The sequence below is a fragment of the Coenobita brevimanus genome, chromosome 78 (genome assembly GCF_032717465.1).
Source record: "Coenobita brevimanus isolate Jiangsu-jjx chromosome 78, ASM3271746v2, whole genome shotgun sequence".
Classification (NCBI taxonomy): domain Eukaryota; kingdom Metazoa; phylum Arthropoda; class Malacostraca; order Decapoda; family Coenobitidae; genus Coenobita; species Coenobita brevimanus.
In genome coordinates, this window is record NC_137031.1 from 23,396,210 (window position 1) to 23,414,217 (window position 18,008).

The window sequence follows — 18,008 nt, forward strand, 5'->3', positions numbered from 1 at the left end:
GGAGCCCAACGGAGAGAAAAGGTTAACAGTGTAAGCAGAAGGATTAGTAGTAAGCAAGAGGTCAAGTATGTTGGAGCTCTCTCCAAGGCGGCCAGGGATACGGGCGGTGCTGTACAAGCTGCTCTAGGGTCATTAAGGATAGAAAAGGTGTAGGCTAGCTCACCAGGTGGATCAGTGAAAGGAGAGGAGAGCCAAAGGTGGTGGTGAACATTGAAATCTCCTAGGAAATGGAGATTTTCGGAGAAATGAGAAATGGATAGAATGTGTTCCATCGTAGAAGTAAGATAGTCAAAGAATTTTTGATAGTCAGTAGAATCAGGATATAAGTAAACAGCACAGATATATTTAGTCAGGAGAATGACAGGAAAGCCGAAGCCAGAGTGTAGAGAATTTAGAAGAATCGAGTTCAGGTACATGAGAACAAGATAGGTCGTTGCGTATATATGCTCAACATTAACCTTTGGCTTTGAAATGAGTATAGAGAAAGTAGGAGGATACACAATAAAAGGTTCTGCTGTCAGTTGCCTCCCTACAGCTGAGTCTCATTTAGAAAAAGAAGGTGAGGTTTAGAGAAGGAGAGGTGGTGCTCAACAGGAGCAAAAGTTGGAGGAAAGGCCGCAAATGTTGCAGTAAAATGAAGAAGAAGAGAGCTCAGGACAGTGGTTCCAGGCATCTTGAGTCGTCACATATTAGGGCAAGGTCTTACCTGTGTTGTGTTGTAGCCTAACGCACTCACAAAACTTCACAGTAATGCATACATGTATACGCACTTTTATACACCTCCACATTGGTATATGTATACACGTACGTACACATTACTCATTCATACATGCACATGCATACACACAGTCATTGTTGGTTGCATAAATACACACAGATATGTGGATACATATACATAACATAGTCATTTACACAAACACACAGAAATCAGATTTATACGTACTCGTATAAATATGTATGGTACACATATGCATAGATAGATGGAAAGTTAGATAGACAGATAGACTGGATAGATAAGCATGTAAGTCATACATACATGCATGCATACATAAGGTACATTTTTATGTGTCCGACCCTGGGCTTTTAGGCTTCATTATAGCCTGTTCTCAAGGCTCCAGTAGTCCCCCTACATACTATGCACCTCCACATGTCACTATTTCTGGCGCTAACACCTACCGTCCATATTGATTACATGCCAGGGCTGTCTCACTCAGGCTTAGTGTATTGGTATTAGCGGGGGAATCTTTTCAGGCATATCGTCGGGTCGTCTGCTGGAGGCAGTAAAATCTGCTTTATGAAATTCAAATCCTTATACTGTTTCCTGCCCCAAAGAGGATTCGAACCTGGGTCCATTAGGACTGCAGGACACCTCTCTACCGATTGAGCCACCGCCATGCATGAATGTATACATGAATACGTACATACATACATACTTGTACATGAGAAAGAGAGAGAGAGAGAGAGAGAGAGAGAGAGAGAGTGTTGACGTTTCGTTTCACTGACTGTGTGTGTGTGTGTGTGTGTGTGTATGTGTGTGTGTGTGTGTGTGTGTGTGTGTGTGTGTGTGTGTGTGTGTGTGTGTGTGTGTGTGTGTGTGTTCCTAACTCAATTTATTCTCCCCAGTCAGGAGCTTTCCCCCACTGATGTAGCCTTTCAGTAGAATCACTGTAAGTGTCTCTCAAACTAAGCATGTCCCACATCGCCTAGTTTGTTGCCAACAGTTAATGTGGAAGTTCACTGATTATCTTGCATTGTGCACAAAACTGATAAAGGGATGGATAGCTAGATAAATTAAGCTAGGTAGACTGACAGATCCATGCATAGATAACTGAGTCTATTTGTAGAATATCTGGACAGGTAGATAGTTGTAATTTTATAAAGTGATACTGTAAACAAACTGGCTTTACTTCCTCCCTTGTCTTTAAAACGCAAAAAATATCTTGGAGATAATTGTGATGTTAATGGTGATAATTGGGATTGTTTCTGTTAGTGGCATATTACAGTTACTGGACTGGCATATCCATTACTGCCAGTGTTCCTTAAAATACCATTATCACAGGTATGCCAAGCTTCTCAGTGATCTTAGTGTTTATATTTCTTGTGAATCTGGCTCACAAACATCTGAGACTTTTGGTCACGGCTTCCAAACTCTCTCTCTCTCTCTCTCTCTCTCTCTCTCTCTCTCTCTCTCTCTCTCTCTCTCTCTCTCTCACTGCGTATGCTAAGCACTACTTCCTTGGGAAGTGGAGGAAGGGGAAGAAGGAAGAGAAGTAGGAAAGATGAAAAAAAAGGGGGGAAGGACGGAAGGGGAAGAGGAAAGAGAGGAGATAGGAGGGGTAGGAGAAGGGGACGGAGAGAGGAAGAGGGGAGGGAGGGTTGAAGGATGAGAGGTGAGAGAGGATGCAAAAGAGGAAGGAGGGGGGAAGGTGAGTGGGGAGAGGGGGGATGGGAGATACGGGGGAGGAGAGACGGGGAAGGGGAGACAAGAGGGGGAAGTAAGGATGATAGATGAAAGGGGTGGGGGAAGGATGAAAAGGAGAAAGAGAGAGGACGGAAGTGGGAAGGTAGAGAGAAGGGGGGAAAAGCAGGGAAAAGGGAGTGGTAATGAAGGAAGGGAAGAAAGGGAAGGGAGGCGTGGGGGAAGTGAGGGGAAGCAAGGGATAGAGAGGGCAGTGAAGGGAAAAATGGGAGGGGAGGGAAGAGCGGAAGGGAGGAGAGAGAGAGAACGAGAGGGAAGTGAAATGAAGGAACGAAGGGAAGAAGGGTGAAAGAGGAGGGGAATAGAGGGAGAGAGGTAGGGTGAAAAGTGAGAAGCTAAGGGAGGGAATCAGCAAGGGAATGATGGGAAGAGAAGGGCTGAACAGAGAGGAGGGGAGGAGGATGGACAGAGAGAGGAGGAGGGAGAAAGACGAGGAAAATGAGGACTGTAAGGAGAGAAACAAAAGAGAGAGAGGGAGGAAGTGCTGCAGGGAAGGAGGAGAGATGATTTAAGACTGATAGAGCAATAACTAGGAGGTTCATATCACAAGACTGCAATTGTTCTCTGGTTATGAATGTTAAGTAACTGTCCTCTTGTAATATGTATTTTTTCTGCATGTGGAAGGGAGAGGAGTTGTGTGTGTGTGTGTGTGTGTGTGTGTGTGTGTGTGTGTGACAGCCAGCCAGACCGAGATGGTGTGAGACAATAACCATCAAGAAGAATATTGTACCAAAATGTTATATGTTTCTATTTTTAATCTGGAGAATAAACCTTGCATTCCCTTTTGATTGGGTAAGTAAAGTTTGGCATCACAGTCTAATCAGTGAATTAGTGGAAGTCGAGGGACACGAAACTGTCTCTCTCTCTCTCTCTCTCTCTCTCTATTTCATTGGTAAAGTTTGGCATCACAAAGTTTGGTCAGTGAAATATCAGTGGAGGTCGAAGGACATAACTCTTTCTCTCTCTCTCTCTCTCTCTTTCTGTGTGTGTGTGTGTGTGTGTGTGTGTGTGTGTGTGTGTGTGTGTGTGTTTTCTGATACCTATCACAAAACTCTCTTCCTGTTAGTATTACACACAGTTTTCTGTAAACCCATTCTGACACAATGTCAATAACATTATTTTTTACATCCTACACTAATGTTTACGAGGGAGGGCCATTAGATTCCTAAAACTGGTAACAAAAAAACTTCATTACAAAACTTACAGAAACTCCATTTAAGTTCCCTACAAAGGACTCCCCTTTAGACGCTATACACATGTCCCAGGGCTTTTCCCATTCCTGGAAACAATTTCTGTAGTCGTCTTGCATCACCCTGTCCATAGACTCCTGCTAGTTTTCTGGATTTCTTCGATGTTGTTAATTTTTCCTCCTTTCAGTCCTTAAACTTGAGAAAGAAGAAATAATCACTGGGAGCGAGATTTGGCTAGTGAGGGGAATGAGGAGCAACAACAACGTTGTTTTTGGCCAAAAATGGCTGAACTGACAACGTGGTGTGTGATGGTGCATTGTCGTGATGCAGGAACCATTTGTGTGTGCGTCACTTTCCTGGACGTTTGCACCTGACGCTTTCCTGTCGACGCCCCAGCACTGTAATACAAAAGTGCAGGTTCACAATCTGTCCACAGGGAACAAACTGTTTATGGACAGCTCTCTCAATGTCAAAAAATATAATCAACATTGTCTTCATGTTGGACTTAACCTTACGAGCTTCTTTCGGTCTTGAAGATGTTGGTGTCTTCCACTGACTAGACTACTGCTTGGTTTCGGGACCATACCCGAAAACTCAGGTCTCGTCACCCATAACGACATTTGAAGTATATTTTGGGCCATATCTCAACTGTTCTTTCAAGTACTGACATAAGTTCACGCGATATGCTTTTTGATCTTCCTTTAGAAGATGAGCGACGATTTTTGCTGGGACTTGGTGCATGTCAAAATGTTGTGTCAAAATCCGTTGGAATGAATTCAAGAAAAGCCTGTGGCCTCCATTAGTGCCGCGACGATCTTCCAAGATTGCCTTTCGAATTTTCTCGATATTTTCATCTGTTTGGAAGGTCAATGGACGGCCTGGACGTGGAGAGTCTTGGAAATGTTGCCTTTGTTAAAACGCCGTACCATTCGTAGACTTGTGTTTCTTTTTCATAATCTGCTTCTTGAAAGCTTGCTTAAGTATTGTCACTGCCTCATCCGTGGTTTTCCCGAACAAAAAATATAAACTAATGCACACTGTCTGCTCATTCAAATCTGCCATACTAGTTTGAGGACGAAAATCACATGTCAGGTGCACGAACAAATGGCATGTCAGGTATACGAGCAAATGCCATGTCAGGTGTACGAGCAAATGCCATGTCAGGTGCACAAACAAATGCCATAAGTACGGACTTGTCCCTCTCACACTCCTTGCCTAGACGTTGTCTGACTTGGAGCTCTGGCCACTCTCTCTCCCACACTGGACTTAGTCCCAGTTACTGAGGTGGAATTTTGCCAGTTTTTCCTTGTTTTTGCCTCTTTTGAGACTTAGTCTCTGGCACAGAGTGAGTTTCTCTCTCTTACTGTGCTTTGGCCTGGACTCTGTTCCTGACAGACAGCCACTGCCTGACTGTGAGAGTGTTAGTGTAGTGTGTTTGCGTGTGTTTGTGTGTGTGTGTGTTTTTTTTCTTTTTGGGCCTCCCATTAGTGTCCCTCACTGTAGTATGATGCCGAACCCTGAAGGGGTGCCATTAGGGCACTTCCATGAAGGGGGGCCATTAGGGCCTGGTTAAAGGAGGCAGTGAGGGCGGCTCTTATAGATTAGGGAAGTCCCGAAAGGGGCAGTGGCGGGGCCTCCCACGTCGCCCTTTAGAGGGCAGGGAGCATAGGTTGCCCGTCACTGTAGGGAACTAGGCCATTTTTACTGTATATTGTTTTCGGGTTTTAAGAGTGAGTGTTGGTGTACCTGTCTGGGTGTCTGTGTGAGTGACGTCTGTGTGTGTTTGTGTGTCTGTCCCTCAGGGACATGGGGAGGACGCAGATTCCCAGGCCCACGGGCCCAGCCTGTCAAACCCCTTCCCAGCAGAGGACGTCTCGCCCTGCTGCCCCGCCAGGCGCGAAGCGGGAGCGGCGTCTCTCAGACGCTAGCTCCCACTCGTCAACATCTGGCGACGCCTCTGCCTCCCCTCCTTCTAGGCTTAAGGGGACTGCTCCCTGTGCATGGCCTGTCGCCTCAGGCCCCCCTTCCACTTCGGCACGTGCAACCAAGGTTGCACATGTGCATGAGGCGATGGAGGACGATGCTTCGGCTCCTCCTCCTGTCCCCAGAGCTAAGAAACAGACCTCTGGTGCCACCTATCCAGCTGCCTCTCCCTCTGAGCGCCCGTGCGGTCAGGCACCTACCTCTGCCAAGGTGTCACCACCTACTGCCTTGGCTGCACACAATGCAGCCCATGCTGCAACAGCACCCACTACCGCTGGCTGTCCTGCTGGAGCTGCCCCTTCTGCTACGCCAGTCGACTCTCCTGACGCTGACGGTTTCATCCCTGCGACGCAGAAAACACGACGAGTGCCGCAGGGAAACGCTCACGCTCCTGCATCCAGGACTTTGGTGCCATGGCAGCATCCCTCTGCAACTCGCCCTTCAGTCTCAGTTGTGCCTCCTCCACCTCCTTGCTCGCCCTTCTCGGCCTTTCGCATTCCTCTCCAGGAGGGATATGAGACCAGCTACGATGAGGTAGCGGCGTTGGAAAAACACCTGCCAGGCCTCGTGGCCGCGAATTGCTACGGCCGAGACAACAGCTGCATGCTGATCCCCCCCGAGGAGGAGTCGCACCTTTGGCTGAAGGTGGTGGCAGAGGAGGAAGCACCAATTATAAAGCTAGTGGAGCTGTCTCAGGGAGGACAAATCATAAAGGCAACAGTAATGGGATATCCCCAGCATATGCCGGTGGATATCCTCTTACGGTACCCTCTCGTCGAGGCAGCAGAGCGCTGCCAGAATCAGAGGACATGGGAGGAAACGCTGCAGGTCTGTGTGACCCTGCACGGGCCTCTAGTGCCGTCCCTCGACCTGAGCAATTGGGGCACTTTTCATCTCCGCCCCTTCACGCCAGAACCGCTGCGCTGCTACCAGTGCCAATGCTTCGGGCATCATCGTGCCACCTGCAACCGCCCCGTCATCTGTGGTATGTGCAGTGGAGCGCACGACACAGACCAATGGCTGAAACAGTTCAAGGCGAAGGAACCGATCGCTGGCAAGTGCCCCAACTGCTCAGGGAAACATCAAACCTGGCACCGCAATTGCCCTGCAAGGATTCGGCGCGTGGAACAGGGTCGGGAGAGACAGGTTGCATTCGCGCAAGAAAACCAGGCCCCCAGTGCAACTCCAGCTCCCCCCGGCACTTTCATATGGGGACAACAACGCCGCCATCTTGCTCCACGCCCACCAGCCTTCAGCGATCAAGACTTTCCTCCCTTGCCCTCAGCTCTCACGGTGAGCCAGACCACCGCAGAGGTTCACTACCCGCCGCCGTCCAGCCTCCCATCGCCACCCAGCACGGTGCTCAGTCCACCACCTACGGCTTTGCCACCAAAACCCAGCTCAGTGCCCAGCCCACCCACCGCCCCTGCTCCACCTGTCATAACATTCTCACAGGAGGACATAAGAGATCTAGGATCTCAAATCGCCGTGGCTGTTGCCAAAGCAGTATCACTAAAGTTGGGGATCACCATAAAGGCAGCTGCGATCAGCTCTGCTGCCGATCGCATAATAGACGAGGCGATCTCCAGGAAGATGGAAGGCCTCGGTGCCAAGCCTGCCCCTCGCCACCATGCTCACTCTTCAAGGGGGAAACGGACTTCCCCACGCAAGCCAGCCCACTCCTTCAAGCGGTCCAAGCCCCGCAGTTCAGCCGCCCTATCTGCAGCCCCTCAACAGACTCAACCTCGCCCCCTTCAAAGAGAAGAGTCTCCACCCTCGGTGAAGACAACTATGGACATAGCCCCAACTCAGACGTCAGAGGCGGATCGTCTCTGTCTCTCTCCAGACGGCAGGACTCCTCCTCCCTTAGACTCCTTCAGTGGAACTGTCTAGGAGCATGGTACAAGCTCCCGCTTTTGCAGGAAGCGGCCGAGAGGGACCGCCCCCATGTCATCCTACTGCAGGAGACCCTGCTCCCAGACAGTTCCACATTTTGTCTCACGGGTTACACCACCCATCCCCTTCCGTACGTTCGTGGCATCACACGGAGATATGCTGTTCTGGTTCAGGACCACATTGTGTGCACGGATTGTGAACCCCCTCCTTTCTGTGGACCTGATGTGGAGGTTCAGGGTGTGGTTCTCCATCTGGCTATGACGCCCCTGACGGTATATAATGTATACCGGAGCCAGAGGGGCACCCTGGAGTTGGAAGATCTGTTCTCCCAGGCTGCCAGGGGAGCCGTATACATAGGGGGCGACTTTAACGCCCACCACGCCTTTCTATCTTCACCTCTTCAGTCCAATGAAGCAGGATGGCACATCTCTTTGGTTCTGGAGGAGATGGGTGGTGTCTCCCTATTAACTGATGTGGCTGAGCCCACCCATATTGGGGGAGGTCGCCTCGATCTCTCCCTTGTGTCAGCACCACTCGCGGGCTTGGCGTCGTGGTCACTCCACCCCCATGTTGCGAGTGATCATTTTGTCCTTATTGTTGACCTGCCTTTCGCTCCCCTCCTGCCACCCCCACCTCCACCACCACGGTGGGACCTACACAGGGCGGACTGGACGGCCTTTGTCCGTGCTCTCACAACGGCCTTTGAGACATCCCCTCCTGCCTCAGACCTCGAGAGCAGAGCAGATCAGGTAGCAAATACTTTTGCACAAGCTACCTCTCTTGCTATCCCATTGCGGCAGCGCTCGATGAGGTGCTACCGAGATGGCTGGTTCTACTGTGGCAGGGTCAAGGAACTGAATCGGAGGCTCAATGCTGCATGCAAGCAGTACCGACGGCGCTGTACATCGCACCGCCGGTACCTGGTTGCTGTTACACAGCATGTGGCTTCCAAGAAGCGCCACCTTAGGGAGGAGGCGTGGATCAGATGGTGTCGTACCCTAGACTCTCACTCCACTCTCCGTGAGATGTGGAGGAGAATCAGGTCCGTCTCTGATCCACGCCCCCTCCTCACCCTCCCCCTCCCATTCTGACCCTGCCGCTGAGGCCAGCCATCTTGCTCAGCACTTCGCCGACCGCTCTGCCTCTTCTAATCTCCCGTAGTCTGTCAGAGCCCTGCAGGCGCAGCTGTTTGCCTCTCATGTTGCAGCTATCCTGGGAGCGTGTAATAGTCCTGACCCCGCTGATTGTCCAATCACCAGTGGGGGGCTTCAGAAAGCACTGCGACTTAGGGAGGACACTGCGCCAGGGCTTGACGAGCTCACATACTCTGTTTTATCACACGCTGGAGATTGTAGTAGCAAGCAACTGTTTGATCTACTTAACCTCTCGTGGTCTGAGGGGCGTCTGCCGAGGTCGTGGAAGGCAGCTGTCATCCACCCGATTCCGAAGCCTCGTGATCCTGCTGCCATGTGCCCCATCTCCCTTCTCAGCTGTGTTGCCAAGACAGCTGAGAGGGTTATGCGGGCTCATCTTGCTTGGCGGCTGGGACCACTGCACCCAAGGATTTACGCTTACCATCCTGGCAGGAGTACCACTCACTGCCTCACGTCACTCCTTGGGGAGCTGAGGGGAGGAAAGGGAATAGCCGTCTTCCTCGACCTTGAAAAGGCCTTTGAACTGGCAAACCCCACTGTTATACTTGAGGCTCTTGCAGCAAGGGGTGTAGGAGGCAGGCTCCTATCATGGATCAAGGATTATTTTCAAGATCGTTCTGCAGGGGTCCGTTTTCAGAGGTATCTCTCAGCTTTTCATCTCCATCCCAGTGGCACCCCCCAGGGAAGCGTCTTAAGCCCTCTCCTTTTTAACATCTTAATGGAGGGGCTTTTGACCATCGATTATGGGCCAGGCATCTCTCTGCTGTGCTGCGCAGATGATTTGGCCCTGGTCTTCACACGCCGGGATTGTTTCTCACAGGCGTACTCTGCCCTCTCTAAACTCCGTGACAAATGCAATGAGCTAGGGCTGAAGATCAATCTGGAAAAAACAAAGTGTCTGCCCTTCAGCCTCCATCCCCCAGACTTTCCACTGCTGCTCGGGGGTCACCAGCTCTCCATTGTCTCTACACACCAGTACCTGGGGGTCTGGTTTGACCAGGGCCTTACCTTTGCAAGCCATGTCATATACCTGAGGGAACGTGCTTCCACCCGCCTGGCCGCTCTTCGGTACCTTTCAAAAAGGAGCTTGGGACATCCTATTCCGTCCTTCGTACTTTTTACGTTCACTCCATATGATCCCTGGTGGACTATGGAGCAATATGTATGACTGGTCTCGCCCCCACCTATCTCCAAGTCTCTGGACGTCATACAGAATGATGCTCTTCGTGTCATGCTCGGAGCTCCCCGTTGGATTCGGCTAGCGAATTTGCGCATGGAGAATGGTCTGCCGTCACTGGCACTCAGCATTGCGCTACATGCAGCAATTATCACTCTCCAACTGGTGCAGCGCCGGCCTGATCTACCTGTCTCAACCCTCCTCAAATGACTTTTGTGCCGTCCACCTGAGGCGCTCCCTCAACGTGACTGGGCCCGAACCACAACTGCCACCATTCACAATTTGGGAGCTGCTCCAAGCTTGTGCCAGGACCCTGAGTCTCCTTTCCCTGGCTTTGACGATCCACCACCTTGGACTCCACCCCCTTTCCATATCCTTAGTCCATCAGAGGCCAAACCTCGCTCTTTTATTCCTGCCATGATTCGTCAGGAAGGTCTTAATCGGGTGGCTGCTTTAGCCTCCCCAGGTTCGGCCACCTACTCTACTGACGGCTCTGTTTCCCCTGATGGCTCTGCTGGATCTGCTTTTGTTGTGGGGAATTTGGTTGAATCGTGGCGCCTCTCCCCAGGAGTGTCTGCCTTCCAGGCAGAGCTTGCAGCCATTTTGGGTGCATTGCACCACGCTCATCACCACCATTACAGACGTGTCGTTATCCATACGGACTGTCTTTCCTCCCTTCAACGGCTCCGCTCTTTCTCCCTACATGATAACGTCTTTCTCCTGACAGCAATCTACACAGTTGCAATTCTTCTTGTCTGGAGGGGAGCCACTATCATTCTTCACTGGCTCCCAGGTCATGTTGGGATTACTGGCAATGAACGAGCTGATGATGCGGCACGCGCTGCCAGCTGTCATCCGGAGATCACATTCCACCTCCGCCCCAGCCCCTCATACATTCTTGGAGCTCTAAATGCAACCATAGGCAGGCTGTCCTGGGAGGAACACCAACTTTGCATCTCGGGGGGCTCTAGCTCTGCAGATTGGCATGCCACAGCTACATCATACTCTTCCCTCCTGCCTCTCAAGGGCCTGCCTAATTATTTAGTAGTGAGACTCTGCAGATTGTGCCTGGGGTTCCCCTGCTTCAAACAAATCGCTGGTACGGAGCCTGATCCATGTCCTCATTGCTTGGCCAGGTCCGATGTGCCTCTCATACATTACCTCCTTCACTGCCCCGCTACATCTCTGCTAAGGTCTTGCCCCAATGTGGGCTGTGCCCGATCGGGTGATGAATTTATGGATGCTGCTGGCATTGTTGCCAGGGCACCTTTTAATTATTTACTTAACACGGTTAGGGACTACCCTCCACGACGATAATTTCGGAATGCAAACTATATGCGCAACTGTGACGGGCTCTTTGTTTGCCCGTGTCCCAGTTCAACTGGGACGGATATCCCCCCCCCCAAAAAAAAAGTCCCTCTCAGTGCGATGCCAGATGACAGAATGATTCACCAGATTGCAGACAAGTGGTTCCTCCCGGGGCAACAGGATCTATTGTTTTTCCTCGTGAAACCGATCTGTTCCTTGAATCTTCGGGTCCCCCTCCTGTGTAACCTTATGGATCTGTAACATCTTTATTTTAAGTAACTCATATACATAATACATAAAATATACATACATATGTACATGGATACATAATTAGGCTATATGTACACACACACACACACACACACACACACATAACACTCCAGCAGATCCCATCTACAACCCCCTCACACTCTCTCATACACTCATATTTTCCACAAACTATAGCTAGTTTGTTTTTATCTGAGGGAACTGCGCCACTCTCTCAAATTGTATTCATAGTCATAGTTACATGAAATCTGAGGAGTGGCGGTTATACAGTAGGAATGAGTCTCCTTGGTTACTAGTCAAGTTTATCCTTCAGTTTGACTACATTTTCCCATCAACTGAACTGAAAGGAGCTTGAGGGTTTTGCCAGACGAAAAGAACACGGCATTAAAATTATCCTAATCCTCCTTCATGTTTCTCAGAAGCCTGCATGTTGGGGTCCATGTTTTCTGCGTATCCAAATAAGGTAAGGAAATAAAAAATGAGTTGCAGTACAGCGTGCTTCATGTATTATCCATCCCAGCTGTCTTGTGTTGCAGGAACGGCTCCGTCAGCATTACCAGTGTCTTCCCTACATTATTTCCTACTTCCCATAACAACTTTTCACACTGTATTATGCCTGATTGTTACGTCAAGTGATTGAATGGCTGGTTGGTAATTTCACGAAAATGTCAAGTATCTGTGCTCCTCATACCAGCAAACCGAGCCGTTCCCCCAACGCAAGAGAATTGAGATGAACCACCCATTCTTACTTTTCTTTTTCTTTCGTGTTTTTCCATTTCTGTCTGGGATCGATGTGCCCAACTAATCTTCGTCATACAGCTCAATTTTGGCTTTGGTTGTTTTTTATGGGCAGGTGCCCTTCCTGACACCCACCCTCCCTTTTTATTTGGGCATGGGACTGGCGTTGGCTTAGGGCAGGCTGACTTGCCCTCCCTGTATTTTGACTGCTGCTAATGGACCTTAGTCGAAGCAGCACTGAAGCCTTCACACCTCTATATGGTAGACCTCCACGGCCAGGCTCATCACCAACCTTTAAGAGCCATCACCACCTTTTCCAGATGGGGCTGTATCTTAAGACGGTCTCAGGGGAGGTGGGGGGTTGGGTGGTCAGGTCGACCTCCTCTGCGCCCTCCTCATCCCCACTCTTGAAAGACTACCACTATGTTTTCCAGAAGGATTTCTGACTCAAGTGAGTCCTGGGAGAGGAGGGGGATGAGGTGGCCTTGCTATCCTCCTCCATGCCCTCCTCCCTATCCCCGAAAAGCCACCACCCTTTCCAGCTTGTGCTGAGTCAAGAGAGTCTCGAGAAACGTAAGGGGAGTCCTCTTAGTTTGACTGCTGCCAGAAGACACTCCTAGTATAGTTATACCTATCTAGTCAGGTCCTATAAGGTCGAAGCAGAACTCAAGCCTGCTCTCCTCTGCAAGGTAGCATTCCACGGGCAGGTGAAGTGAACCAGCCTGTATCACAGTGTATTGTATGTTTTGTGTTTTGTCAGTGGTTTGAAATGTTGTTGAGAATCCTTTGAATCAGTTCAAGGAGAGCAAGGTAGGAGAGGTTTACTGTATTTTTTTTTTTTGGTTTGTGTATTTTTTACTATGAATTTCCTCAGCAACGTTGGCTGAATAGTTAGCATCGATGACTGCGAAACTGCAGACCCGTTGGCGTCAGGGTTTTTAATCGCGCAGAGAGGTGGCGCCGGTCGATCCAGATGTCCATCCACCCACTGTGGTTTGCTAAGGAAAATGAGTTTCTAGGGCAACCCCTGGGGGAGGTAAGTGTGGTAACCTGGATAATGCAGTGGCGTTGTATCCCAGGCCACAGGCTCTAAAGCCTATGTTACGGAAATGAGAGCTGTGGCTACATACCTCAAGGCATCTGCCCCCAACCTTTACCACATCCTATTTCCTCACTTATTCTCGATTAGGAAAAAGAGATCGGTATGATGAAGATTATAAACTCCTGTATTTCTGTATTTGCTGTTTCCCTGTTAACCTCATATACTTTAATGCTTTTGTATTTTTCTTTGCATATTGTACTTTTGTATTTGTATGTTGTGTATTGATAGATGTGCTTCCTGCCAGTCCCAGTAAGGTAAAGAAAGAAACATTGGCTGGGATGTGTAAGTCTCATATTTCCTGTGGTATTACTGTCTTCCATCCTCTGTGAAGGATGGCACACTGATATCCACTGTGCGTGTATGTGTGTGTGTGTGTGTGTGTGTGTGTGTGTGTGTGTGTGTGTGTGTGTGTGTGTGTGTTCTTACCTAATTGTTCTTATCTAATTGTATCTTTACAGGAATGAGTCAAGCTCGTACTGTCCCGTGTCTTAAACCATATTTATCGTACACATCCTTAAATTTGTGAATTGTTTTGGCACACACTATTTCATTCGGTAGTGCATTCCATTGATCAATTGCTCTGTTTGGGAAACTGAATTTCCTTACGTCTTTATCACCTCTCTTCTTATGCAGTTTTTTGCAGTGTCCTCTTGCTGATGCTTCTCCATATGTTAAGTAATCATTTATGTCTATTTTCTCCTTCCCCTATATGCACTTATATAGCATTATCATGTCACCTCTTTTCCTTCTCTCCTGTAGTGTTGGTAGATTCAGTTTATTTAGTCTTTCTTCGTAGCTTAGGTCCCTTAAGCTTGGTATCCATCTTGTAGCGGCCCTTTGAACTTTTTCAATCTTGTCTATGTGTTTTTTGAGATGAGGACTCCAGACTACTGATGCATATTCCAGGGTTGGTCTAATGAATGATGTTATTATCCTTCTTAGCATGTCGTCATTTATGTATGTGAATGCTATTCTCATATTTGCAAGCAGTGTATACATGTTCCGTACCTTCTCGCTGATGTGGTCATCCGGAGATAGTCTGTTATTGACAATCACACCTAAGTCTCTCTCTTTCTGATGTGTATAGGGTTTTATTTTCTAACTTATAATCCCAATCAGGTCTTTTTCCACTTTTACCAAACTTGATTACATGACACTTGTCCACATTGAATTCCATTTGCCATGTATTACTCCATTCATGAAGTTTATTTAATTCTTCTTGTAGCTCTTTACAGGAGTCTGTGTTTGTAATTCTCCTTTGTATTTTTGCATCATCTGCAAACATATTCAGATAGCTCTCATTTCCAGTGTTACTGTTTATATCATTTATATACACTAAAAACATGATTGGTGCCAGCACTGAACCCTGTGGTACTCCACTAGTCACTTCTTTCCATGATGAGTAGTTTCCTCTTAGTACTGTTCTCATTTCTCTTTTTGTGAGAAAATCTTGCATCCAACAAAACAGTTTGCCTCGAATTCCTCCTTGATGGTACAGTTTCCATAAAAGTCTTCGGTGTGGTACTGTGTCAAAAGCTTTCTTGAAATCTAAATAGATACTGTCCACCCATCCCCTCTTTCCTGTGTTGTGTTTGTTACTCTGTCATAGTAGCTCAACAGATTAGTTACACATGACATTCCTTTTCTGAAACCAAATTGTCTTTCTGTTATCATACTGTGTTCTTCTAGATGATTTACTCAAGCTTTTCTTATAAGCTTTTCTAATACCTTGCTTACAACACTGGTCAGTGATACTGGTCGGTAGTTAAGTGGATTTTGTCTCTTTCCTTTCTTGAATAAGGGGGACAATATTTGCTTTTTTCCAAATATCAGGTAGTTTACCTTGACTCAAGGATTTCTTGAAAATTAAAAATAATGGTTTACTTAACTCCTTTGCACATTCTCGTAGTACCCAACATGAAATTTCATCAGGACCACTTGCTTTTCCTCTGTCTAATTTACTTAACTCCTCCTGTATTACTTTTTCTATTTGTATATCTGGTAGTATGTGTGGACATGCATGATCCACATAGTCCCTCTCAAATTTTTTTTCTTCTGTAAAAACTAATTGGAAATTCTTATTTAGTGCTTCACAGATATCTTTCTCTTGTGTATAAGTGATTCCCTCGTCCGTAATGGATTGTATTATATCTTTTACTTTAGTTTTGCTTCTGATATAGCTGTAAAACAGCTTTGGTTGATCACTACTTTTATTTATTATATCCTCCTCGTACTGTTTTTGGGCTTCCCTCCTTATTCTTGTATAATCGTTTCTTGCCTGTTTGTAATTATTATACGCCCTTTTACTATTGTGTCTTCTGTATCTATTCCACAACAAATCTCTTCTTTCTTTTGATTTTTTACATTCTGTATTGAACCATTTCTGTATTTTCTTATCTGCTTCTTTATGCTGTGGGATGTACTTCTGGACTCCTATTTCATAAAATTCACAGAATTTTTTATATACAGCATTTAAATCTTGTTCTCTAAGCTCATTTTCCCAATCATCTTCTAAGAAATACTTCTGTAGGTCTTAATAATTTCCCTTTTTATAGTTTAGGCTCTTTTTGTAACTTTCATTGCTGTTAACTATGTCATATGCTATCTTGAAGTTGTAATTTAGTACTGCATGATCGCTTTTGCCGAGTGGAGAGTGATATATTGAACTGTCAATATCATTTTCTTGCCTAGTAAATATTAGATCTAGCACTGAAGGTACATCGAGTCCTCTTTTGCTGGTGGTTTCCCTCACATGTTGCGTTAGGAAAAACTCTTGCACGAGATCCAGGAGCTTTTGGTCCCAACAGCTTCCTTGGCTAATTATATCTAGAGTATTCCAATTTATATTTGTATTAAAATCTCCAGTTAGTATAATTCTTTCCGATTTCTCTCCCATTTTATGTAGTAATGATCTTAAACTCTGAATTGTATTCTCTGCCAGGTCCTCATATTCGTCTCTTTCCCATGTGTTTGATCTGGGTGGCATGTACAAATTGGCTACATTTACTTTCCCTTCAGATGTGTTGATCTCTACTGCAATCAGTTCTACTTGTGATGGTATATCTAGTTTTATTTCATTGACTTTTAGATTTTTCGTAGTTAATATTATAATTCCTCCTCCTTTTTAAAAATTCTGTCTCTTCTCCATATATTGTATTCCTCTAAGTTTAGTATGTCATTGGATATCCTTGGTGTTAATTTTGTTTCAGTTAGGCATATTATTTGTGGTTCATTTTCTCTAACATAATCATTCATCTTTAGCAATTTAGATACCATTCCATCCACATTTGAGTACATCAACTTTATCATCTTGTTTATATACTTGTCATGACATGGTTTTACTATCTTCCTCCTTTTTATTCCATCCTGTTTGTGTACCACTTTCGTACCTGCAATCCTATTACTTTGTAAAAAAATTTCTTCTTCTCCTCTTCTGATCTTCCCTCATTTTTTGTTTTTGCTTCCTCCCTTTTCTCTTTCAGTAATTCCAGTTCCTCTTGTGTTAGGCATCTTTTTATCCATACATTTTTGAACTCCTCTTTTTCCATAAGAGTCTTTGCATTTTTTAGTATCTCCTCCACAGTGTTTACACTCTGGAAAGTCACCTTTAGAGGTCTTGTCCTGCTTTTCCCGTATTTCCCTAACCTTTTGTGTTCCTCTATGTCTGTGTGTGTGTGTGTGTGTGTGTGTGTGTGTGTGTGTGTGTGTGTGTGTTTCTTGCTCTCTAAGTCATACCTCACCCTATCTTCGGGCTGGAAAACTAGTCGGAAAGATGATGATGACGAGGATGGTCATAGAATTCAACTTTCTCTCTCTGTCTTTCGCAGAGCCTACGATCCTCAGTCTTTCATATTGAGTAAGTCCAGGCAATGTGTTAAAAAAGAAAGTCATCGAAGAAATGAAGAAGCGACTGAAAAGTAGAATGCATGTGAGGAAGGTGAAGGGAGGGAAGGAGGGAGGAAAGGAGAGACCAACGTTCAGGTGTAGGGATGGGGTGGAAAAGTATTTGAGGGAGAGTGGTATGAGCTGGAGAAAGGGCAGCCACATGGAAGGAACGGTTTTGCTGTTATACGAGATAAGATATTACATCCTTATAGCTATGAGGATACCTGAAACTGCCGATAAAAAGGGAGTAAAATGTCTACTAAACTGAAGGTTCGTGAAAAGAATTTTAACTCAGTGAAAGAGACACAGTGATAGAACACAGCATTAGCCACACACTCCTAGAGAGAGAGAGAGAGAGAGAGAGAGAGAGATGAGGAAACGGGTACATAGAGAAAATGCCTTAGATAAGCAAGATAAAATAATGCCTGAAATAAGAAATACAAGTGTATTTTTTTCTTATGCAAAGAAGGAACAAAAGGCCAGGAGCCTGGAAGTTGTTCCCTCCAAGAAAGAAGAAAAACAGGATAACATAAAGCCAAATTCAAGATCCGTTCATTTCGAGATGCCTGGACACAAAGTGCTTGAAAAAATGCAGTTCATAGCAGTAGGAAACAGACAGAGGAAGACAGCTCCAGAGTTGACCTGTTGCATACATGGAGGACTGGGAGTAACGGTTAACTCTTGCTATAGAGAGTTGGACAGAAAAGGGATGAGAGTTTGTTGTTAGATGGGTGCTACGCGCCCACCGTAGTGATTGAGGGATGCAAGCATACAGTTCAGAAGAGCAGTGACCATTGAAGTAGCGATATAAAATAAAGATGCAACAGTG

General features: G+C 46.6%; 1 protein-coding gene across 1 annotated transcript in view; it reads right to left on the reverse strand.

Annotated features, from left to right (window-relative positions):
* Nucleotides 1–18,008, reverse strand: part of LOC145408747 (uncharacterized) — a 58,881-nt gene that overhangs the window by 13,706 nt on the left and 27,167 nt on the right. The gene's annotated exons all lie outside the window — the stretch shown is intronic.